General features: G+C 44.6%; 1 protein-coding gene across 3 annotated transcripts in view; it reads left to right on the forward strand.

Moving 5' to 3' along the window:
• Window positions 1–26993, forward strand: part of LOC126570348 (uncharacterized protein DDB_G0283357) — a 55043-nt gene that overhangs the window by 3529 nt on the left and 24521 nt on the right. The gene's annotated exons all lie outside the window — the stretch shown is intronic.

The raw sequence follows: 26993 nt of genomic DNA on the forward strand, positions 1-26993 counted from the left end.
ACTCGCACCAATCGGCGCACTATGGGGCCATTCCGGCATCCTTGAAGCCAGAGACCCAGAGAGGAAACCGGAATACCATTATTATTATTGCGTCAATTCCCAAGGCGCTTCGATTTGACCTGAATCGCTAATGAGACCTTCTCGACTTCCGATGGACAGAGCAACAAGAATGTGGATCAATTCAATGTGTTATATGGCAGCAACCAATACAACTCCAGCAACAATGCGCCATCAAAAATCAGAAATCGCCACAGAAAACCGATTTATCGAAAGCCTGTAATGAGCCCGAGGGCCGAGGTGTGTGTTCAAGATTAGCGAAGGATTAAGACACAAAGTGCATTACTCGGTAGAGTGGGCTCAGGAATGCCCCAGTGACTGTCTGCCACCACGACGAATCACGTTCCACAGGCGCGCTTCTAGGGCTTTCCTAACCGAGGTGTGCCACAAGCCGAATACCCGGCCAGATCCGATGGTCAGCAGTGCAGGGCCACGGCAGTGAATCATACGTTTATTTCCGGTTCCACCGTTGTTGGTCACATGTTGGTATCCGTGGCGGCAACGTGCCGGTGGCGGTGCCGAATGCAAAATGACAGCAAACTCTACTACGGACGACATTAACCCAATTGTTGATCGGCGCTAATGGTACACCGGGGGAATGCTACTTTGGGGCAGAGCAGCCATCGGCTTATCAGCGCTTTGTTTCGATTCCGGTTTTGGAAAGTGCCCGCTGGGAACGTTGATTGCAACGGTGCGAATTGAATACGTGTAGCTCGTGAACAGCATATGACTTCATTTGTTGAATGTTTCTACGTCGATTCGGTATGGGACCATAGGAGAATTCTGTTGCGAATTATGCTGTAGTGATATTACGATAGTCTTCGTTATGAAAAGAGTTCAAAAAAATGATTTTGTTGTTACTGCAGTCACATAGTATCGTCATATTTGATCATGCCAGAACCTCGATGCTGATTGCGCTTAACTCGATCATTACGTGTAATAACATAACTACGTATCTATTTCAATTAAGCCCCCTTTCCAATTTAACTCTAATTTCAGTTGTGTCTTTTCAATTCAATAACTATGTATGAAAATTATATTTTCATCATTTTATTTCTTTGAAGAAATGTCGTACGTCTTCAGATTTAGAATATCCTGTCTCTTTTTGTGGAATAAAATGCGTTTAAAATAGGATACTAAGGATTCACGATAATGAAGAAATTTATGTTTTGGTTATACAATTTTGATTTCAATTTTATCAATCTTGTAATGGGATTAAAAGGCATTTAATTCCAAACAATGAATCATCGTGTTGATTTTTAATAGAAGAATGTAATCGATTTTGCTCCGCACATTACAGATTTCGAAACTGTACAGATTTTTAATATTGTTCTAACTGAAAAAATAGGAGAATTTTCCGCTCAGTCAGCGAAGTAATACAAGTTATGGTTCTGCTGGCGCTCCCCGGAAACTTAGGTCTTTTTAAGTTATGAGCAAATTTAAATAGTAATGCCATTCAATTCAAGTGAGCGAGAGAACTGTTCAAAATGTTTTATTTGTGAAAACAAGAAATTCAAGGAATTTTATCGACTATCAATAGAATTTATGTATCATAGGAATCATTTCTGTTTAATCAGGTAATTATGATTATGAAAAAATAGTTGTATTCGTCACCTCATTATACATTCTTTTGAATAGTTTAATGGAATAGTTTAATGGAATACGGATTTATTTTCTTCACCATTTCTCGAATGTCAGTCATTTTTCCAACACATTTTGGCATCCACTTTATTTGTTACGTTGTGCGATTGTGAAATTCTCTGTTCAAATTATTTATGAAATACTGTCACACCATTATGACTAGAATTGAAACTATGAACTTGATCTTTCTCGAATCGTTTGATTTAATTTCGTTATAAACAACATACTAAGTGAAAGTGACTGTAAAGAACAAATTCCTATAAAACGCATTCGATAAATCAATTGGATGACAACGTCCTTAACTAGGACATCGATGCAACTATCGCGTAACGGAAAACGACACAATCCCTAGCAGTAATAGATAATGCATCATGTTTGTTTCACTTTGATTATCATACTCGCGAACAGCCGACCAGCCGCCAGCAGCATCCTGCAATGGTCCTATCTCCCAGAACAGAAATTGATTTCCGTCCCACAACACATTCTGCCATCCGCGAATGCATTGTCGTTGGCTTCGCTCGGTGCAACGACTAGCGCTATGACATGAGCAGGTAATTCCCTGCATTATGCTACCGACGACACCGAGAAAATAGATGCTGCTGCCTTCCCTTCGGTTGTCTTCTCGCGCAAAAGGATGACGCAGCTCCCACCGCGATTGCGACTCGGCGCCGCGTTGCTATTCATAGGTTTCCGATGAGTTATGAGACGTTTTAATTTAAACATCCTGTGCCACCGTTCTGCAGCTTCTCTTGTCCGATGTGGAAAGCGGAAAAGCCAAAACCCTCTTACGCCATTCCGCGGCATATCCGTAGACAAAAGAGGGCAGAACGCACGATCGATGGTCGGTCGACCAACCATGCAGCCGTGGGCCCTGGGCACAACATCCTTTTCGATGGCATCGTTTTGTACGCGCTACTTACTGCCATGATGGCCGCTCGCCCATCGAAACATGCTGATGTGAGACTGCCAATGGTCTCCTGCCGTCCCCGACTCCTGCGCGTCCTCGTCGACACGTCGTCAGCAAATAAAACTCCTTCACCCACCCACCCAGTCGCTTCCACTCGCAGTGCCCCGAGTCGACAAAGTGCCAAGCGATGGCCGTCGTTGCTTCCCTTTTTCGCTTTGGCCACCGATCTCACGTTTCCCGTATGTAAATCGTTCTTTATCGTCCTCTGCAATCGAAGGTTTCAGAGGTCGGCCAGGACGATGAACAGCAGCAGCAGGAGTACCACCGGTGTTTATTTATAACAGACCTCAAACCACCACACGGCCACATCACCACCACCTGCACTAAACACCTGCGCACTAATGGCTTTGCGATGGCCACGTCGAGTGGACCGGGGGGGGATGGAGCTGTAAAAATATGGAAATCGGAAAATATCCTTACACAAGGACCACGGGGGGGGGGGCGTATGTTTGTATAGTGTCTGCGCCCGATTCTGCGTTGGTGTGCGTTGCGTAAGGATGCACTGCGAATGCACAGACACAAACGGCCCCACTTGGCTCGGTGTGGATGTGTGAATCTGGTGGCCAGACGACGACGATGAAATGGAGAATGTAAACTTCACGGACGATACTCCCTCTGGGCTCCATGTTAAGTGGATGCATTTTCATTTTATCTCGGTTGTGTTGTTTCGCTTTTTTTTGTAAGCTCGCGAGGCTTTTGCAGCACTCTTTGCAGAAGTAGCTGTGCCCTCTTGAAATGTGGCAGATTGTGGTTTTTGTGGAAGTACTTTTTTGGCATTTTTACCCAAGATTTCCATCAGTAAATTGATGTAACAAAAAGTAATGTGCCAAATACTAACTGAATATTAAATGAATCCAGCAAGAAGTCAATCAAAAGTGTAACTTTAGTCAAACAGACTCCCCTAAAACTCGACGGGAAATCGACGGGAACGAGTAAACACTCCATCCAACAGCCAGCAACACAGTAATGGTTCTATCGTGTTTGGCAACTTTTCGTCAAACGATTGGACACTTCACCCCCAGCTCCTCTCACCGCACGCCCAAACGCGGCATCATTTGGATACGATAAAAGAGGAATTATGATTTCTTCCTCGATGATGCTTGCCCTGCCCCACGACGAAACCCCACATTCCGTTCAATTGTTTGTTGATTTTATTCCGTAAAATAAAACTCCAGCAGACTCGAGACGCCCCAGACTACGGATGGCGACGACGATGCTGGAATCGAAATAAATGATTGCTTTATTACCCTCGGTGGAGGGTTCATTTTTCCGCTCGCATTTGGAAGTTTTATCACCACTGGCCAAGCCACAAGCCATTGGCGAGCGATTGGATTTTTGGTGACTGTTCTGGTGGTGCATTAATGGAAAAAAAGAGAGCGAACCAGAGAGGACGAGGAACGGTATGGTGGTATGGTTCCTTTATGATTGCTGCGTGCGACGCTCGATATGGTTTTCTACTTGGTAGTGCCTGTGATGAGGCGTGCGTCACTCTTGAGCTCTAAAAAAGCTCTCGGTCTCCAGTTAGACTTTCCGATCATCATCCTCGCGTCCCAAAACCCTGGTATCGATTTCACAACAGTTCGATCGAGTTGGTGGCCCACGGGCCAGCAGCTGAGTACTGCCAGCCTGACGTGGAGCACTCCTTATCCGTGTTTTCTGTCGATATTTTTGGCGGGATCGCGTGATGGCGCCATTATCGCACCTTCAGAGGACTCGGATGGTGTTCGGTGTCGGTATTTATAAATAATCATTAACATTTTTATGACGTCTTTGGGTAACAGTAGCGTTGACAAATGGGAACCGGGCTTGGGTTCGTGAAGGGCCAATTACTTCACCGTGATCCATGGTGTTCTTCGCGAGTGCCACTCGAATACCAGGAACAGAGCTAGGCCACCGTTCGGCAACTGTTGATTCAGCATCGGTGGCCGTAAATCACGTCGAAATCTCCCCGCGATCAAACAATGGACCAGATGTTGATCAAAAGCCTCCGGAACGGGCGTCAACTTTGACATTCTTGGCTAGCGATTCACCGTTGGCATTAAGTGGCGGCCATAGCCATTATCACGCTGCCAAAGCACCGGTTTTCCATCGGTAAAGTTTAGCCCATTTTGCATAACAGGATTGACCTGATCCGCGACGAAAATCGCGTCCCTCCAAAAAGACGTTCGACGTGACTGATCCGTTAAACCGTGAAAGGGGACCACACTAAACCCTTCCAGGGAACGCGTGAAATCTCATTCATATTCCTCCAGCCTTTACTTGCAAAAGATTATCATTTTAGGATTCTTCCGAACCGGAGAACCGCTTCACGGGACGTGTTAACCAGGGGATTTAGGGTAGCGACAGAGTTCTAATGAAAAGTGCCTTCTGCCATGGCGACTAGCGACAGATTTTGTCCCTCCCCTGGCTCCTGGATCGATAAAAAGCAACAAGATGACGATGATGATGATGACGGTTTGGTCAGATTGACCGCAAAGATTTCGCCATCGAAGCGAAAACCATCGGGTGGGGATAAAACTGACAACAGATGCTCCGTTAACGCTCGCTGGTTGCCCCACCGAACCAATAACCGGAAGGGCGCGGTTTTTGCAATATTTTCTTTCAATTTTCCCTTTACAAAGGACCAATGCTCCGGAATCGTCGCCGTGGCGTCTTTGGGTATCGGCAGCGTGCTCAGACAGCGAAAGAAACCACACGACGACTCACGCTGCTTTTTGATGTCCTTTCGGGACACGGGAAGCTATCGTTTTGTCTGCGGGTCTACTGGTGCACGTCGTAAAAGTCTTATCGTCGTCGGATGAATTTTGCTTTTAGCGAGCGAAAGAAGCGTTCCCGCGCTCATTCACTCATTACCCCGTTCAAAAGGAACCCGACGGGCGTCCCTGATGCCGTGATAGTGATCATGAAATCCGTGTCGTAAGCTAATCTTTATGGTGGCCCAGCCGAAGCACTTTCTTTCGGCCAAGGAACACCAGACAGACCGGCAGACCGGCAGACTGGGAGCTTAGTGTCCACTCAGAATAATTGATTTATGCTTCGCTTGCGACAAACATCCGGTTGGTTGGTTTCGGTCTTGATGCTCGCTCACTTGCAACACTGTCTATTTGTTTGCTTAACTATTGGTTAAGGTCTGTTGATTGTTTAATTTTCAGATTGTATTATTTTTTTTAAATACTTTTTTGACAAATGTTATCATTCAACGTATAAATGTTACGCAGTTGATGAGCAGTTTCTAATAAAGTTGCAAACTAATATTATTGTGATGTATTAGTTGTCACTTTCAGCTTACTTTCGAAAAAACGTGTGCGTAGTTTCGTTTATAACTCTGCGTGTGGCATCACTTTTACCATGCAGTTTAATAGCGAGCATTTTTGTCTCATTTTATGTTATTAATTTTTGAGAATAGAAACGGCCTTTCCGGATTCAAAAAATATATGTTAAAAGGTGATGTCAAGTTCACTAAAAGACAATTTGTGTCAAAATTGATTGGGACAATTCCGTTCTGGAAATGATTCGCCCAAAAAAACCAACGTTCAAAGCGTCCGAGTAAAGGATTAGGTTTCTTTTGAGTTATTTTCAAGGAACCAAAACATTAATTTAAATGGCTGATGTCATAAATCCGAAATTTGTCAAATTGAATCGAACCATCAACAAAAAAAGGGTCAGAATTTAAAAGAATAACAAAGATTTCATATTCCACCAGGATATCGCTAGACCGCATACATCTTTGTGTCCTCGCCAAAAATGGAAAGAACCTGACTAAAACCTTTTAATATACTCTGCATATAGCTCTTGCCTTGCACTTTGTTTCGATTTTTGCGGAACTCCTTGTAAGCTAAAACATTTGAAGAAGATGACAGTATGGAATGAAACACCGTCTAGGTTTTGGAAGATAAAATCCAGAAGTTCTATAACCGGCCAACTCTGAAGATCCCAGAAAGAAGTCAAAAGATAATAGAACGAAATGCAATATCAACCACTGATTTATCTCCATCGCAAGTATTTCAAAACCGGAATTTACTTTTGATTACAAAAAACGCAATTACTTATAAAACAGCCTAATAGCACACTTCACTTTATTATTCTAAGCTGTTGTTTTGATTTATTGCCACCCTTTCTCTGGTGTACCAGCACTAATCTATAAATTTTCTCATTAAGCTTGGCATTTGAACAAATTATTAGGTTCGTAATGCCCGGTGAAACACGTTCGGTTAAATCATGAAAATCTTGTAATGAGATTTTGAACCAAAACATAGAACAGGCTACGTGGTACTCAGCCGATGTTTAAGTTCTATAAATGAATCCAAACAACTTGACGACGAAAAACAAACCTTTGCCTCCAAAACACACAACATCAAAGCTAAAGTTTGTCCACGAAGTTTGTGACTACATCACAAAACGGCATCATTTACGCTGAACCTCGTACCACGTACCCATGCACAGGATACCCATGGCGGACTCCGACCACCGCACCACTACTACCACAAACGATTCCACTCTAACTGTTTCCTGCTGCAACCCAGGTTGTGGCTTCCGGAAGGCACACCGGGCACTGCCCTGGCAACGATGAATTATGCGGATCGGAAAACAATTTGATTTCCTTTGCCCCGTAGGATACAGTTGGCCCGGATAAATCCGTCCCGTCCAGCCACACAAAACACAGGATGCAGGAGAGAGAGAGAGAGAGAGAGAGAGAGAGAGGCGTCCCGGGGTGTCCACGAGATAGTACCATCACGTGGTCTGGGATATTCGGTCTGGGGCTAGGTTAATCGTACCACTGCTGATGCTGCTGCCGATCGTGGCTTCGGGGAATGATTTGGTTCCCGTTCATTGTGGTGTAATGGGGTGGTGGGTAGCGAAGCGAAGGAAAGGACAATACCAGAACCGGATCGGCTTCAGTTCAGTTTCGCTCGAGAAATGAAAATGCTTTTCCGGCGTACCCCCTGTGACGATATCCTGCCCGAAGAAGTGAAGAAGAATTGGTTGTTGTGGGGTTTTTGGTTACGTTTGCCGTCATGCTCCACGGCGTACCTGGGGCATGGCTGGAGTCAAAGAACTTCCGACGGGATAGTTAAGGCCGGCGGAAGGTCCTGGCCGAGCACAAAATTGTTTTTATCGATCCAAGGTTTTCGAACTCTTCGCTTCAGTTCCGTTGTCCTTCCCTTCGGCTCCTGGAAGGTCAAGCGTTCGCCGGTCGACGCCGACAGGAATGGATTACCTCAAGATCGGCGAGCAAGTTGTGGTTGAATGTTGAATGGCGCTCATGAACGATGGAGTTGATAATTTGCAACAACGGAATGGGCACCGGGGGGGAAACCGGCAAAACTACTCGCTCTGGATTGCGCGGTCAGTAGTGGAAGGTAATTAAACTTTTCCTCCCACCAACACACAACACTCGGGACAGCATCTTTTGTGGTCCAAAGGAAGGTATCTTTTGGGATCATTTCATGGTGGGACTACAAAGGAAAGGAATCCAACCAGCAAACTACAACAAGTAGATGATATCCGAGCCCGAAAAGTCAAAAGAGACTGTGTGACGGATGTTTTTCGTTGGAATCGCCGTATAATTAGGAAACTTTGCCCCCCGGGGGTGGGGATTGGTCATAGAAACGGAATTTGGATGAAAACTACGGCCAAGGAAAAGCTCCAACCTTTACCCTATCATTAGAGATGTTTCGAACATCAAAAACCTTGTTTGATGGTTGTTCGGATTCCTTTCTGGAATTCACTTCATCCCTTACGGCACAAGGTCCAGTTCCGGGACCGAATGTCGCCCAAACGCTCGACTCGCGTCGGCCAACCCTTTTGTGGCTGCGTTTAGAGGGTCCGTTATGGTCACCAATTATCATTAGAGAATGTGTGCGAGGGTTGTGGTCCTGTTGCACATGCGAGCTTCCACCGTACCGATCCAGGATGTCATTAGTGTGGCTAACATTGTTGGTCGATACACACGACAGAAGTGGAAAATGGAAAAAAAAAATATCCAGTTAAAATTGTGAACTTGCGTGACAAGTTCAATTTTTAACTGCATGAAATATTAATTTGAACGTACAGTACAGAGGTATGATTGGATTCTTTAAATGTCATTCAAAATGTCTATAATATGAGCCGTAATCATCTTATTGGTTATGGCTGAAGTTAACTTGGAACCATCACTGCCTTGGCCGTTGAATTCCTCAAAGGAAGTGCAAAGTTTTCATCCCAAAAAGTTCCATCTTCATAAATAGTAAAATTGCTGAATGAATTCACTTTTAGACCGGACGCACTTGTCTGGGCTCCTCAAATAGTCATGAATGAGTTCGTGCGTCATTGATCAATTCACGGTCGTAGTTTACGAGTAGTATCCTGCATCTTTCTGATAGTTCATGTTTCCGGAGCCCTTGTCGACCTTTCCTTTGAAGCGATTTCATTTTCAACTCTTCAATAATTTCATGAAGCCGAACCGTTTCTCATTCAATCAACGATAAATTTCCCATAATTAATAAATTCTTTCATAATGTTTAGTACTTGATAATACGGAACTTCTCTCATATACCACAAACATTTGTTTAGTAAATATTTCATTTAGTTTGTGATGAATTCTTTGGTTCTTTTCGACTTCGGATATCTATCAGCTGCAAATTTTTCTTTGCATTTAACGCAAATCCTAGATCAAACAATCCTGCAAATTCTGCATCATTACACCTTTTTGGCTGCCCAGATTACTATTGGTCCCACATCGTCATCTAAAAAAAACCTCAAACTTCTTCTCACAAGTTCTCTTAGCAGGAGTAAGTACATCCCTAACTTCCTCGAATATAAGTTTTGATACTACCAAGAAAAAGCACTTTTCCTCATGTTGGTAATAAACACGAACTTCACATAACACTCCTCTCGAGATCTTGAGGTTTGTTATCTAAAAATAAAACTCGAAATTTTCAATTGTATTAAAAGAAGTTGTTTACACATTTATAAAATTACTTACAGTACAAAAGTTACTCAATAACACTAGCCACCAAGCACAGAAAGCATTAAAAGAAGATACATACCTAATAATAGCCGCCGCTGTGCAAGAACTTTGTTAGAAATCTCACATGCCGCTTATGACGTAATCAGCAAACAGTTGTGACACTGCGAATCGTGTGTGCGTCGATATCATCCTACGCGGTGAAGTAATTTTGTCATCTCATACGTACGTCAATGAGGCAGTTTTCCAGTAAATTCTAGTAGCCTCAGTTGGGGCGTCAGCGCTACCTTGAGACATCTTTCGGCGCGCTAACATCTCTCCCCGGGGAACCATTCATTCCGCTTACGGCTTCTGGTTGCCGAGGGTACCGAGAAGATACCGACCGACGCGGTGGACATCCTCTTCGTGTCGCTGGTCTGTTGCGTTTATGCTTTCTCACCTTCCTGCCCACCCCCGGGCCTGGAGGTATGGGAGAGGATGGAGTCGCGCACGAGACACGCAAGAAAAACTCGATTAAATTCAATTACACGCAGGCGCCTCTGTTTCAATGGAAAATGGAAAGTTAAAAGCATTAGCTTCTATCATCATCAGACCGTTCAGTCCTGTGATGGCTATTGGTGCTGTTGCTGCTGCTGCTGTCAGCTTCCTTTCCTCAGAACACCATCACAACCATTTGCTGATTTCATCGTTTTTTTCTAAACATTGAAAATGGCTGATTTAGGAGTTTGTGCCACGACGAACATCTTCTGCCGATTCCCCTACGTAGACTGTATCCAAACGGCATGACTGGACTGTTTGCTTTAACATTTTGAATTAGTTTCCGACACAGAAAGAAGTCCGCCGCTCTTCACACCGAACCGACCGACCGAGTTCACCCCCTCGTGTTTTAGCAATCGCATCCCATCACCTTCTCCCGACGATATCCCAAAACATAATTACATTCAATAATCCCCCCGGGGGCCCCTATCCCAAGTTCCGCCGAAGCCAAAGCAAAAAGCGCTTTGAATCGCTCTCGGAAAATTCCACCAAACCTGCTACCGGCGCCCCCCTTCGGTCTCCGGGCCAAAATTACGTTGCTCATTTGCACCTTACCCCCCCCCCCCCCCCCCCCCCCCCGCGGACAAATGGCCAACCGGACCGAACACGTGACGCGTCGAAGCATGCCGACCAGGGGGAACTCTACGTTTTATTGGGAAAATTCGGCAACACAGCACGGGAAACGGTGCTGCACGTGCCACCGTCCACCTCGGGGAGGGTGTGAGATTCGTCTGGTTTTGGCCTCGAACGCCAGACAGATCACGGTGTGGGGGTCTGGGCCTAGACGCCTCTGGTTGGGGTTGGACGACGTGAATATTTGTCACTTTGTTGATTCTGCTCCGATCGGGTTTTTGGTTTTGGGCCCAGGCATGGACGTAGTAGAACTCCAGAACTCCAGACGAGATATCGGTAGACGAGAAGTGCCGCAAACCAGCATCAAAAAGGCAACGTAATCAGCGCCAGTAATAATCCTTTTCCCGGGAAACCCCCCTACACAGCATCCATCCCTCCGAGGTACCGAGACTTCCGTGTAGCCCGTGTATTGAAATCCTTCCCCCATCAGGGAGCAATCCATGCAACCTCCCTCCTCGTCCGAGTCTCAGGGCAATATTTCAACGCGACACCATCATTTCACGGTTCAGTCGGGATCGAAATTTCAACCCTCCCTCACAAACATCATGAAAAGCCATCTCGGGGGCATTTGGATCTCGACAGACAGAACAATCACTTCCAGATGACGAAGTTCGATGAATGGTTGAGGCCCTATCAGGGGAACCTTTTCTAGCGAGAACCCCTTCCTGTTTTGGCCTTCCGCTGCTCACGAAACGATGCACTGATTGTGTGCTCGCGGATTCAAGGTTCAAGGGGTTGACTCAGACTGTCTGCCGATGGTGCGCAATGATGGCGATGCACCTTTGGTTAGTCCGTTGGACGCAAAAGTGAATCCGTTGCACTGTGCGGCTGTAATGGAAATGAGTTTCGTCCTTCTGTGCCCCTTTTTTTTTTGGACTGAAGGAAGAGTGAAAGTTCGTTGAACCCGGTGGTCTATGACGTCTGAACAGCCCTGTGGAGGTGTTCTACAGAGAGAGCGAACTACAAAACTCAACACAAAGCGGCCTCAGGGCTTCGACATCCTGCAAGTATGCGTTGATTATGCTGCTACCTTTTTTGGTCTTTTGTTTTTATGTGAGCAGCAATTTGCTTCTCGAACCCATTCGCACTGGAACTCTGTTTTGTATTCAAGTCAAGTGTACCGTGTTACGGGGAACAGGGGGCGCCATGTTTGCAACAGACCTGCGCAAGGAAAGTTGAATTGTGAATTCAGGAGGGGAAGTTTTTTAAAATCTCAACATCGGCCCGAAGTGGCACTTCACACTCGGTACGCCTGGTACTTAACAGTGAAGTGAAATCGACACTCGAAAGCGGGGCTTTAATAATTTTAATTGCACCAACACGCACACCACGTGAAACGCACGCACGATACACGCTATCATCACGTTGACTTGCTGACGGACGGATGATACGGACGGGTGGTTGCTGATGTGATGCAAATGAATCCAACACGCATCCTGGCACGAGCTGTGCTGTATTAGTAGCAGGAAGGATTAAAATGCGGACAAAACAGAACGAACAAAAAAAAAATCATCTAATACCAACCACCAGCCCATGCAGTGCTTCTGGGGGGGTGGGATTTGCATGTGGATCACTTCATCATGGCGCACCGGCAGAGCGCTTTTGTCTTGACTCGTTCCCTTATGCAGTGCACAACCGGTCACAACGGGCCTCGATAGGAAGCGGTCGGTATCGACGGGCTTCGTGTGAATTGATCGTTATGCTGCCTATGCTAAACCACCATGACACCACCCAGTGCGCTTCGCTGGACTAGAGCGGTTGCATAGGATTATTATGCATCAACAGAATGCTGGCCGTTAAATATGGACGCGATTTGCTCAGAGTCAGGGCCCGTAGCTCTCCGTTTCAGTTATTTATCTGTGCAATTATATCTGCCCCATTCTCGATGTGCCGGCGATTTTATGGGAATTTGCGCTGCGCTTTATGACCTATTGCACGGTGGCGGCTGTTTTTTGTTGGCTCTCTGCCCGATATCATTAGAACGGAGATCTAGTTCAGTTTTTTTAATAATCGGAAAATGAAATATTGATGATTGTTAAACTCATCGCAGCGTAAACAATATCAATGTCATCGTGATAAGTGAACGATGAAAATCTATCGCTATTGGTAACATTGTTTGTTTTATAGAAATCTAAAAACTCTATTTCTGGTTCTATCCGTTTTGCATCTAAACGAAGGTTAGAAGTTGATGTTAGTTTATATCGCAGCAAAAGATATTTTCTATTTTGCTGCATTGGATATTGAGTAGCCCAGGAAACTGCGGTACTACACTTTCTTTAGCAGATAGATTTATAACATACAGCGCCGTTTCACTTTTATACTCATTATGATAACCTTACTCATTCTTCTATATCTCGGGATTATTTTGAGGATGAAACCAACTTTCACTTCTACGAAAATCTACCTATTGATGTGGTTTATGTGACGTAAAAAAATATTTTCCCTTTACTTTGATACCTAATAATTACTCTAGAAAAACTTTATGTCAAGATACTGCATCAAATGCAATAATTAATTGTTGCTTAGTTCACATATACACCGTGTCCAATATATTCTCATACACTTTTTTGTTGGACGACTTTGGTATGTTCACAGCACCTAGTTCAAATATCAATATTGTTTTCTCAAAGTGTAGTGTTTACTTAACATTTTGACAGTTGAATTGGTCTGTTTTATGTTGGGCCTCTAATTTTAGTAAGCATGAAACCATTACGTGTCTGTGCTATAAAAAAGATGTTGAACAAGGGAGCGTCCAAGCCCTATTTTCAAAACCTTGAAGCATTTTGGTATCAAGCGTGATTTCGTATATCGAACCCTCAAAAGATAACCTGAGACTTCCTCGTTAAATTACAAAAAAAGACCGGCACGAAAGCAGTCGACTAGTACTGAAAAAGTAATCAAGACCGTTCGGGAACGTATCCGACGTTATCCTCAACGTTGGATACGAAAAATGGCAACAGAATTGAAAGTATATTGATATAAACTACGTATAACTTTTTTAAATAGGAGTTAGAATGTAATGTTTATGAAAAATTGAAAGTTCACGGAATTTCGGAAGCAAACGAACTAAAAAGAATGAAACAGTAACTCTTCTTGTATCGCGGCACGCTGGTCACGACTTGTGTTCTCTGATGAAAAGCTATTAGTTCTAGATCAGAGTTGTGATGTCCAAAACGATAGAATCCATAGATGTGTTCCAGAATCATTAAAGATGTAACAGTTAACCAAAAAAACATACCCAGGTTTTCAAAATGCGACTGGTGTGATCATTTGGGGGGTATTTGCCCGCACGGCAAATTACCCCTATTTTTATTAAGGCGGAAAAATTTACTCAACGTATTATAAAAGGTATCTTATGAAGAAAATAGTGAAATCTAGCGTAGAAAGATTATACGGGAACAAAAATTATGTGTTCCAGCATGATGGAGCGCCCTTAGACGAGCAATTTTGGTTCAAAACTGGTTCAGGGTCAATTTAACCAGATTTTTAGCAAAGAATGAAAGGTCTCCCAGATCACCAGATCTTAACCTACTGGACTTTATCGTTTGTTTATACAATTATTGAACCTCAACGAACAAAAATTGTCGAATTTTATTCAGTTTGAAGCAACGATCCCTAAAATATGGGATGAAATATGGGATGGGTCCATGAAAGTCGTCCGTGCCACGTGCGTTGGACTTTCGAAGCGATTGAAGCTCGTAAGACAGGGTGGGAGGAGGGGTAATCCCGAAACATATTTTTTAATTGATTAGTATAAGTTTCTCTTTTAAAAAAAACACTCTAATGATAGAAAATGGTCCACCCGTTAGGAAAATATAAATGATTGGATTTGTATGAGAATATATTGGACACGGTGTAATTTTATTTTGCTTTGATTATTGGTCAAAAACAAAACTCTCTCTAAACGAATGGGAATCAACATGATGGGGTGACGAGTTGGGTTTTTTAAAACTTGTTGTTAGATATTAAAATTAAGCCTTTTGGCAAAACTAAGGTTTCCTTTATGATGAAAAATGAATTCATCTCCATCCACGCAGAGTTAAATTGAAAAAAAAAAACGATGAGGTTTCCATTGTGATTCGCACTGTGTGTTGAGTCTGCTACTAATCAGCTCTAATTCACTCTGCACTCGGATCGCTTTAGTTTAATTAAGTCAGCACCGTGATGACTCTGAAATGCATTCATCACGATACCACGGATTGTATTCGGTTTAAATGAATGCACCAGGGATAACTGGACAATGAAACGTCTGGGTGAGTTTTGGCACTAATTCAAACGATAACGATAGCTGCACCACTAAGGCGCCATGTTCATTGTTGTCTACGACACAAAACCCGTTATTCGTTATACAAATATTACTAACTACCATAAAACGTCAGTGTCGTGAGTAATTTGCAACGTATCTCCATTGCTGCATATGATCGTAATCACTTCAAACAATCAATCAAAAAGGCGCTTGCTCAAGAAACCATCGCGGTTGATATGAATTGATCTATTGGTGTGCGGATTGTTGCTTTTTTTCTGCTGAAAGCTGACTGCAAGATGGACAAGTTGGACCAGAAAACAGACGCCATCACGCGCGCCCGTGGCCACAAAAAGGACCTGTCATGTGTTCGGAGTCGAATGTGGATGACGGACAACAGATGTTGCCCGTGGCGTGCCTTGCATTCGACCAACCATGGCAGCCGCTCAACCAGCAGCAACGTGTGGCGTACAGGATTACGGCCATGTGACACATGGAGCATTGCGCTCGTGATTGCGTCGATGGACGAGAGAGAGGACGGTGGACGGGCGATGGAAAATGTTGCACCACTAAGCTCATAAAGCGCGAACGTGCTTTGGTGTTCCGCGTGATAGTTGAGCGCTTCCACCATCCCGCCAAGCACTCCGCAAGGAGCGCACCATCGCGAGAACGGCCGCCCTGCAAAAGAGTTCTTTTTTCCCCATTTGAGAAAACCATTTTTATATAGTCCCGTGTCCCGCGACCACCAATGTTGTCATTTCATCACGCTGCAATTGCTCTACGGAGTTTAGCTCCTCGTTTTTTGCACCGTCAACGGGCCTCCGGACGGGTGATCATGATCATGATGTCCGACCGGAATGGAGATGAATAAGTAATTGAGTTTAAAAATAAACTATTCGCTCCGGAGTCGCTCTCCTTCGACTCAGATAAAAAGGCGGAGAATTCAACGAAGCATGAAATACGGTTTCGCAATCACAAAACAGCAACAAGAACCTTAATACCCGATATAGCCCGGAGGGTTGTTGGAACATGTTGGAAAACTTTTACGGAAACTGGACCGGACCATGCACCGGACGGTCACTAGTCTGCATGCAACGTGAAGCTCTGCAACGGTGGAAAGTCGAGCAGAGTAAAGTTATACACTTGGAGACGAAGCGGTTCTTCTTTCATCAAACATTCCCCTTTGGACTTGGACATCCCCAGGCGAGAGAGTCCGCGGTGCTCGTTAGATTCATGTCTTACCGGCTTACTGTTCGTTCCGCAGCATTAGCTCCTCCTTGGCGTACCGAGAATGTTGAAACACATCGGGCGAATGAATCATAAAACGAAATTATGCATAAATTATAATTAGACTTACAAATGCGTATCATCATCCATTCCAGTTGGAATGTAAATAACTCCTTGGAAAGGGGCTGGAAAACATTAATCGATCTTAGCGCTGCTCTCTGTCTTTGATTACGTCAATTGCTTCGCATGGGAAGTGGCACGTGAATCGAGTTGAGCGTCGTTCTCGGAGCAGCTGCTCTTGATGCTCTTGTCGTGGGATGTTGGAAAAGCTTTAAGCAGCTCTCTTGCTCAAAATTAAATGTTCATCACTGCCCTGTCATGGTTTCATCGATTCGGTTTCGAAGGCAAATCGAGTAAACCGAAAGCACCCTTTTCTCGCTTTTGGGGCTCTCCAGCGAACACGTGTTTCCGCCAGCTGTTGGCACGTTCCGGCATGGTCCGGCCAATGCCATCATCATCACCACGATTTGACGTCAGAGCCCTACCACCACCACCAACCCGTACGCTGGTGCAGTGCAGGTGACATTGAAATGGTGACCGAACAACCACACCGGCACCACCGATTACCACACTGCTTTCCTCCGTGCTGCGACACGAAAAACGCGAAAGATGGAAGACGGAAGACGGAAAACAGAATGCTCGAAATCGAAAATCAATAGTTCAGTTCTAAACGGAGCGTGTCTGATATGATCGGTGGCCACGGGCGACGACACAACGGACACTACACTCCCACTCCAACGAACCCCCGAGTTCGAGTAGTCACTCACCGAGTGTCCTGCCGTGGCCGCTCGTTAGTCCTTCAGCTCGACAAAGCCCTTTTGATGATGAGCACCTTCAACTGTCGGTTTCCGTTGCCGGCTGACATGCCCACAGGCACCCACCAGGCCGGATGCCAAGGATTTTGGGTTGAAGGCGCATTTTCGCAAAATTAATTTGTGTCGTTCGGCCCCGGGAAAAAGCCATTGCCCAGCTTAACCGCTCGCTAGTACGGAAGTCGTCGCGGTTAAGGACGAGGGGCAAACAAACGGCATAACACTGAGCTTGCAGCGCCCTTGCACTGCCGGTGACGAGCCGGGCGATCGAAATTCGATCATCTAGCCCGCGAGCCCGCCGTTCTGTTATCGTCGTAGTTCATGGTTTCTATTTTTGACTTAATCGGTTCTCCATTCAGCGCCCCCCTGTCCCCCGGCTGATGGCTTATTGATTGGTGTTTTATGGATTGTGCTGTAAAAAAAACCGACACAACAATTCCGCTCCAGACAGACAGGGTCAGTGAAGTACATGGCCAATGGTTCGGTAATGTCCTTTGATGAAGTGATGCTAAGAATCCAACTGGAAGGTTGTTGCGATGACGTTTGTATTCGGAATTTATTCGATTTGTGTATGCAATGGGGGGTGTTAACGATTAAATGCTTCAAAATCATATTCTTTGCATCGATTAGTACATTGTATGGATTGTTTGTTGATGAAGCTATTCATACCCGGCATGGCAATATTTGTAGATCTAGACTAAGCTCAAAACATTGAAAGCAATTGAAAAAATGCAATAAACAAGCCTTATGATATTATTCGGAATGTTATCATCTGTGCCAAAAGAAAACATTCTGTCACGCCCCTGTTTTGTATATAGTTTCTGTATATAGCTTGTGCAGGGTTGCAATGTGAAAGAAGAATCCTCATTGGAGTAATATCCTTTATAAATTTATGGGCAATGTTTCGAATCACTCCATTAATTTCAAAGCGGCCATAAGCTGAGATTAAAAGGAAGCTATTACTTTAGAATTTGGACATTTTATGTAATAAATTGTTTACAGGTACGTTCAGAACCAAGTACATTCAGTGTATTCAGCTGTATTAAGAACCATATTCAAATCATCCATCAGTTACTGAAGAAGGTAGTGTCTTCATTCTTCCGTCGACAACAGACAGATAATCTTTTGGATCCTTTTGCGATGCTGAAAACCTATGCCATAGTTTTAAAATGCAAGGTATAATGTCCATAAACCGTCAGATTTTCTTTTTGTCGACCAACGAACTGACGGATGAAAGGTTCATGCACAAGAATAAAAAAGGGCCAAATGTTTCATGCACTGAATTTTGTATTTTGTTCCGCTTTGTTTGTTTTATTCTACTTAACGAATTGAAAGTTTATATACTAGACGTTCTAGTATCAAATACTCCGAGTACGATGTATAAAATGAACATTTATATAGAGCTTATCCAATTCTTGTTTGTAATATGTGTTAGTTTTTATAAGTAGCTTCAGGATAAAATCCACAACATCGGCTAAAAGTAAACATTTTGAATATGCACATGGCAACTATATTTGAAAAACATGAAAGATATCCTCATCCTGGTTTCCACCATGCAATGCTCGATAACAGTATAACAGTTGTTTCATATTTGTTTGATCAATCTCTTCTTCAATTTCTCAAGCAACTAGCAAACTGGTTCCTTTAACCACCTCAACATCTTTCGCCTTATTAATGGCCATCATCGAAATGCCTTCCCCTTGGGCGATGGTGTCCAGATACTGTTATTACACGTACGCGCGGTTCTTTTGTCTGTTTTTTTCTCACAAACGCTTGATTTACTTGAACGCCTTTCCCGCACAACTCAATCTCGCAGCCCGCGACTCCTTCCATTACTACCAAATCCAATTTTCGCGCTCGATAACGGAAGACCATACAGTGCCAGAGCGGGGTTTATGGTTTGCATGTCCCCCCGGTATGCCACCATTTGTTTACCATCGCGACCGCCAACCCAGAAAGGGCACCGACGAAACTCGAGTTGGAAGCGAAGGAATGTCGGTCCTTCCGGTCCTTTCCACGGTGAAAAGGGGAGAGCAAGAGAGAAGGGAGGGTGTAATTTTTCCTTTATTTTATTCCATTCACCCCGTTGCCACTATGATTTCGGGTGCGAGTGCGATAGTAAACGGGGTCCCGATTGCCGGCCGGCATTTGGACAAGTGAGCCTACGCCCTAAGTAGGAAGGAGGGCATGCCTGGCCAACAAATGATGGCATTCCGATGGGTATTGGGGTTGACTACAAACACGCTATACGCGGACACGTTTCAGTGCTGGTGACTCATCCAACGACGATCAATGTGGTTCTTGATGTGGAAGACCAACAAGCGAGAGCGACAGCGAGAGAGAGAGAGAGAGAGAGAGAGAGAGAGAGAGAGAGAGAGAGAGAGAGAGAGAGAGAGAGAGAGAGAGAGAGAGAGAGAGAGAGAGAGAGAGTGAGAGGTCGTCTTTATTGGAATGTTGAAACATTCACAGTTGGTCGTCCTGGTGCCTATTGGTCCCCGTTGTTATGCCCGTCATCGTCGTCTCGTTGCCTTGGTTGGTTGTTGGTGCTCGACTAACATATAAACACTTGGCATGGCGAACGAGCGACCGGATGACCGGAGAACCTCACACGTCAAAGTGTTGGACACCTAGTGGCACCGGGCTCCGGGACCTATTTGGATCGACAACTTGCCTTACGGAGTGTCCTGAGCAAGAGGGAGAAGCTCAGCAACACCAAATGGGAGATGAAAATCGATTACATGCTCAGCTGTATGTATTTGTGTATTCGGCGCATAACGAGACTGGAGGAGGTCTGCTGTCATCCTCCAACGAAACCCGAAAGACACCCAAATTGTGTTGCAACAACGAAGTCCTGGAGGAGGTCTGGAGTGGTGCATTTGATGTCAAGACATGTCCCCCCCAAAAACCACCACCGACTGGAACGAATGAATAAAAAATGAATCGCAATACATTCCAAACACGTCGCGAACGTCGTGAGTTGAAGGTTTGCGCTGCACCATGGCCGCCGTCAGCTCCAAAGTCTTGCTGGTTCTGGTTCTGGTTGACGTCTGGATAGCACAATTGTCGGCAATCATGATGATGATGATGAGGAGGACGGGGAAACTAAGGGCTTTCCGTCATCAAATAACACTACACAGTAAACAACGAACAAAATGGAAGGCGGAACAATTTGCTTTCGCCAGAATGAGGAATGATCGATCGAATGTTGCTGTTGGAGGATTTGGAAGTGCAGCCAGACCGTGTCAGACCGTCGTACCATCACGATTCTGAGGAAAACGCATAATATTTCCGCTATTTGATACTTTTTACCTAACAGATGGTGCTGGATAGCTCCATTTTCTTGAGTCAGAACGTGGTGCTACACTCTCCGTTTCGCGAGCATCCGAGCGGTGGATTCCTGTGAATTTCGTTTCTCTTTTCCCACGGATCAAGCTGCGTTTGTTTCTGCCAGGAGGAAGAAGCATCGCAGTTATTTGCTTTTATGTTGGATAATGTTAAATTTGCAACCACTTGTAGTGTTTCGCGTTACAGAATCTAACATTACGATGAGAACGGCAGCGGCCACCACCAAGAAATGTCTGTGGTTCACCACTTTTATAGCTTGGCACCGTGCAGCAGCAACTCGCATAAATTCATCTCAAACAGTCCGAAACCAAGAGCTTTGTTATCCTTCCATCTGCGCATGGGAAAACAGAAGCCCACAGAACTATGCCCCGGGGTCCGCTCCTGTTAACCGCCATAACGCGTGCAAACACGGAAATCGTGCCGATCCCTGGAGTGGTGTGCAGTGTCCCACCGAAAATGTGTGACAAAATGGCGACCATGGTACGCGTGGCAAAACTATTGCGGTTGGATGTGCTCATGGCACATTCCCTCACTTCTACTGAGGCCCCCTCGTCCGTGTCGACAGCACCGCGGTGATTTACCTTTCGAACGTGACACCGACCCACCGACCACTGACCGTTGCTACGTGGCTCGTTATTTACGCATAAATCGGTTAATCAGTGCCAGCGCGCTCGAAAGGTGCGTGGCCATGTTTTTTGGGACCGAGCCCGATGGAAGTAAGTTCGCCTTCCATGCTTGATATTGGAATCTATTTTGGAGCGATATTGGAAGAGTAACGATCTTCACGCGCTTCACCATGTCAGAGCGGTGGGGGAAATGTCACGAAATGTCTGCATTAAAATGTGCGATCCACTGGAACATCCATCTTGTGTTTTTTCCGTGCTGCGACATGAATGTAACTCTTGCTGGTTTATTTCCCCGGTTAATGTTATTTATCTATTGGTCTAGTTACGACTGTAGTATTTTCTTCCAATGTACTAAATCGATTTCTTATCTCTCTTTACAGGTGAGCTTTTAATCTACATTCAACCATGACAAACAATTCAATTGAACAACTCTTTCGGTGAGTCAATGTCGAAATGAAAACTTAGTGTCATCACGAACAGCAAACTCTTTGATCGAATAGGATTTTCCGAAGTAAATTAACGAAATATCGATCACTAAATATTTACATCCAAATGACGTGCCTGCCTCCTCGAATGACCTGCAGTGACCTTCGTTGCAGAACATAATATCAGGGTTAGAGTGCTCTGCTTCTACTACAACAGCTCCCCCACCTGTCTCGCGAACACGATCCATTGGGTGGCAAAGTACAGGGTGAGGCAAAAAAAACTGCAACACATTTAAAACGCCATATCTTTTTCATTTTTGTTTGATTTTATTTTGAGTGAAACAAAAACTGTCGGGAATTTCATAAACTTTCAGAATCAGTTTAGTTTTCTACGATATGTTACTGTTTGGATGAATTATGGTCTTGAGACGGTAGAAGAAACCATCGCTCGTTCCCCGCAGGATGCTTTGTGGTATTTTGGCTCATTCTTGCAGAAGCGTTTGCATAACCTGTTCAAAACTATTTCATTTTTTAGGTCTAACCTTGCCCATCAAAATGCTGCAAACGGAGAAGTTCTGCGCATTTTGCGCCAGTAGATATTGACAGCCAATGAGACATGGAAATGAAGTGTGAAATGTTTCTTTACGCTAATCTCATGTCTCGGTTGCTTTGAGGGAAGGTACAGAGTCCTTTTAGAATCTCTAGGGGTTTCGCATGAATTGTTTGCATTTCTAGGACTGCAGTAAACCTTTTAATAGCTTTGGCTCATGAATTTGTTGATTTATCTCGGATCCACCGAACAAAAATGTGCGAATAATGCGGAAAATTGCGTGTTATCGCATCTCAACCCATTATCAACCCGGCTTTTGCGTCCTGGTGGCCAGCCGAGGGTGTAAATCATCAGCTGACTTCTCTGGCAACTAAACCCTATCATTTTTTTCGTTTAAAAACTACAAAATAACGAATGGTTTCTCATTAAAGAAAACCAAGTTCGGAATTTCATCACTTACTCCCAAGCGAAGTAAGGCCTCTTCACGGTCTCAAGACCATAATTCATCCAAACAGTAACATACCGCAAAATATTAAACTGATTCTAAAAGAGTATGAAATTCCCGACATTTTTTGGTTTTACTCAATAACATCCTAACAAAAATGAAAAATATATTGCGTTTTAACTGTGTTGCACTTTTTTTTTGCCTCATCCTGTATTCCTGTTACATTTTCCGTTGAGTTGTGTTTTTGGGATGCTCCTGGAAAATGGCAAAGGACAGCTTCCCTCAGCCGGAAAGGTGAAGTTGTATTTTAAAAAAACTTTTGCTCCGTAATGTATGGCAATGCTTTTTCCGGACAACTCGGGGGAAAACTTTTGTAACCGATGGTCAAACAGGACACCGACGTACGTGCGTTCCGCATTCGAAGCACGGCCACGACGGTTATCGATCGATGCTTGGTCGTGGTGCGGGGGAAAATGGAATCTAGTTCTCACATCAGCATCCTCCCCGGCTATCAGCGTGTGCATATGTGTGTGTGGTTGTAATGATTTACCATAACTACCTCCTGCTACCTGCTACCAGGGTGATTATGTAAATTTATGTTTATGAAGTGAGGTGACATTGTGTCAATAAGGCTCGCCAGCTCTCGGCTGCTGGCAATATCCCGTTTAGCCAACCCCATCGCAGCGCATCGCATTAATGTTGTCGCGAGGCCACAGTCTCACTATCAGTGTGTGCATGCAGTTAGTGTTATTTCAAGTCACGGTCAATGTCGCTGTATACTTCTTAGATGTTGGTCTTGGTTGTCCGGGGGGCCATTAGTCGAGCGCCACGTGGCCAGCAGTGAGGCTTAAGTCGAGACAATAAAGGATCTCAGGAACCTTGATTCTCTCGTGTACTCCGTGAAGATGCTTTTATCTGGCGTAGATGAAACGACAGTCGCTCGGTATAGCTCCTGGTGATGGTTCCACGTGCATCGTGATGACATGATCGCCACAAGAATGCACTGCTACAACCGGGATGATAATGGGCTTAAGCGGTGCAGCAGCGTGAAGTGGCCCAGTGACTCCGGACTCCGGTACCACGTGGCGTCCGGGAGGGGTCGGTAATCAATTGCATTTTCTCGCAAATGGTTGCCACACAACCGGGGATTGCCTCTGGAAAGTGCCATTAGGACGTTTCATGCTTTACGACATAAAGTTTCGATCGCTGTTGGAGAGATTTGTCGCAATTTCAAAGGATGAGTCGTAACACAATCTGAAGGCAAATTGCTGAGGGGTTTTTGAGCGGATTAACAGCACTGAAGGATAAGTTTTTTACATTTCGGTGCACAGTTTGCACAGCAATTGGTCTTTCAACCTATTATTTTATTCTCAGATCATTTTATGTTTCTTGAATCAGGTTCATTCCTTCAATTAGCGATTGATAATTGCCCAATACTTTGCCACAGACGGAATTGGAGGTATTTGGAATGAATCGTATCTTTTTCAATGTTATCAACCAAATAGTGACACTACTAAAGTACGTTTGCATGTCCGTGACCCTGCTCTTGCATGTCTGGCCAATGCTTTGCGGGATATTTGTTTGAGAGACACAAACATAAATAATACGCTTCTGCAGACAGTCTTTTCCTTATGACTTTCACTTCAATTTTTTTGTTTTATCTTTATATTGATTGCTCTTGGGTTCGATGGGATCGAATCAATGCTTCGTAAACTTCAAGAACTTCCTGTCAAATGTGTCAGCCACAACCAAACTTAAATTGATTCGGAATATCCCTTCGGAGAATAGCTTTACATAGTTTCAGGAACACAATGTCGAAACCTACACAATATCCACATGTACGTTTCTTTATACATCAGCGTGCATCCTGTGTACTTCGTCGAATCCTAGATGAATCCTAGAAACATGAAGTTTCTAACATGGAATTTCGGAATAGATTTTTTAGTTATAGTCCATTATTTCTAGCTTTGCTTTGATTTTTCTCCATACCTTAATCCTCATTGAGACTTAAAGATATAAGTATTTATTTATAACAAGCTTTTACGATAGATATTGGACATAAACATCGATCAAATAAGACAAATTGTTACCGGCTATCGGTACAGTCTGTGAGCAGTCGCGATGAGCTCACCTGCGCTTCAGGTGAACGCCAGGATTTAGCAATCTGGAGCGCGAATGAATCTCAAATTATCGCGCACGGTGAGATAAGATGAGTGATAAGGGTATCGCCGCGGAAGGAGGACTTATTTTTGAGTCGCTTTTTCGCTGGCCTCACTAGAATACTTTAATACGCCCGCACTTTTCACTTCACAACTATTTCATTTGATCGCATAATCAATTAAGTTTAAGTTTAGTTACTATGGACATTCAGAGTATAATTTATTTGCACTGCACGAACTGGAATGAAGACTATTTATAATCAATTTCGTAATTCATGACACTTGCTGGTTTGTACATTTATTTCAGTTCATCAGGTTTAAACTGCATCATCCGCTGGCCTAGTAAAGTAGAATTCAGTATCCCATATGCCGTCAGAACGTAATCATCTTCAATAGAATCCAATCATGTCTCTTATGTACATTGCTAACTCAACTTCACAGAGCACCAGCATCTCTAGCGAGTTCTTCGAAAGCCGAAACAAAATTGAGAAGTGAGTGGCAAGGAACGTCCCCAACCCAAACTAAACCTCCCAAACACACCACCTTAAGACGTTAATTTTTCCTCCCAATCTACCATCTCACGCCCAACAACACGCGCTACACCGCTCGCTACACATTTTGCTTAGCTTTCCTTCCAATTAAACCCAACATCAATTTTCGGCTGGAAGCTTGCTTTCCTTGGGCGCAACAGCATCAACAGGATCTCGATGCTAATGCAGCGCAGTGCCTCGGATTCCTAGCAGATCGCTTGCCGGTGCACGTCGGCGTGGCATGCGATTCGATTAGATCCGAGAGTACCCGGAGTGGCATCATCCCTCCGACACGTCTGGCACACTAATTACCGCTAAGACCGACGCGGATCCTCGACGCTGGGCCCACACCGTCCCCATAGACGCTACGTAAATACCTTCATCGATTCACGGAGCGCTCCAATTTCCTGTCTGCATTTCTCAATCCTCTCGGTGCTTTGGATCCGCTTCGAAGATTACTCAAGTGTTTACGCTCCTCTACGCACACGATTTCCATCCATCCATCCATCCATCTAGCGCACGTGGAGCGTTTCGAAAGCGACGACGTTGCTGCGTTGCAACGTTGGCCCTTTCCGTTCCAGTTCGTTTCACTCACGTACCGCCTACGACGCTTTCGAGGTAAGGGGTTTTGCCTCGTTTTCCTTCGTTTCTTTCGGACGAACGACATTTTCCAACTCGATTGGCTGGCGCTGGATGGCGGGAGTACGTGTAAATAGACGCCGGCTGTAACTCTTAAGTGCCCGGGCTCATGTGATGCTGAACGCGATGAAAGATCTACCACCGAATGACGAATCGCACGGAAAATGCTAATCGTTCCTATAGGTTCCTCAGCGCCGCGATGGGATGAGGTGCTGTTTGCCAAACTGCAATGGAGCCTGATTACGCCCTTGCTGGCATGGTAGACGAACGGTTTGTCGGCTGTCGTCGCTCTGGGATAATGCATAAAGTGGATTTATTTGTTTGCCAACGGAACGGCTGAACGGGGTACAACGAACGGGAACGGGTCCGTTGGGAGGTTCAGATGGCGAATTTTCCCCAAAGTGCTCGCAAGTAGCGTGACGCATACCGGCATGATAATATACCCGCGAAGGAAAGCTTTTTCTTATCCATATCCTTGGAATTATGTGGATGTTTTTTTGGATATTTTTCGTTCCAGTTCCTCTTTTTTTTTGTTGTAATGTCAACAACGCAATGCAGCACAGCGCTCTCAACTCTCCAGCTTATTTCCTATTACTCTTTCTGTTGGTTCATCACAAAACTCGCCGCTCTTCAGACCAAACATAAAGCATCGGAACAAGCTCACGCCACAGCCTTTGCTGCACCACCTGAACCTTATTGGCGATGGCATTTCACGAATTAAACCATCATTCACGTCTCGGTCCCATCGACTCTCGGTTTCTTCTCATTAAGGACCGTGAAATCTGACTTTAGCTCGCAGGATCGGGCCGTAAACTTTTATACTTTCCAAGTCGAGCCGAGCCGGCACTCTGGCGGCTAAGCAGCGTATCCAATTATTACTTTGCCATCGTTGTCGTCGCTTCGCTTTGACGTTGTGCGTGCCAGAATGGCTCCGGTAGTCTTCTGATGTTTTACCGAGAAAGCACCACCACCGAGTGTTCACTGGGACTGTCGCTTGGGCCCGCGAGACCGCTCCGTCCAGGTCGTTCATTTATAATCCTCAACATAATCGCCTCCTTTACGAACGTCTCAAGTGGAAAGTGATGCTCCCGTGCCACGTACCTCTGCGCTCTATAGTGAACAGCTTTTCCAGGGATAGAAGACTCTCCAAC

This window comes from Anopheles aquasalis, chromosome 2 (genome assembly GCF_943734665.1).
Source record: "Anopheles aquasalis chromosome 2, idAnoAquaMG_Q_19, whole genome shotgun sequence".
NCBI classification, from domain to species: Eukaryota; Metazoa; Arthropoda; class Insecta; order Diptera; family Culicidae; genus Anopheles; species Anopheles aquasalis.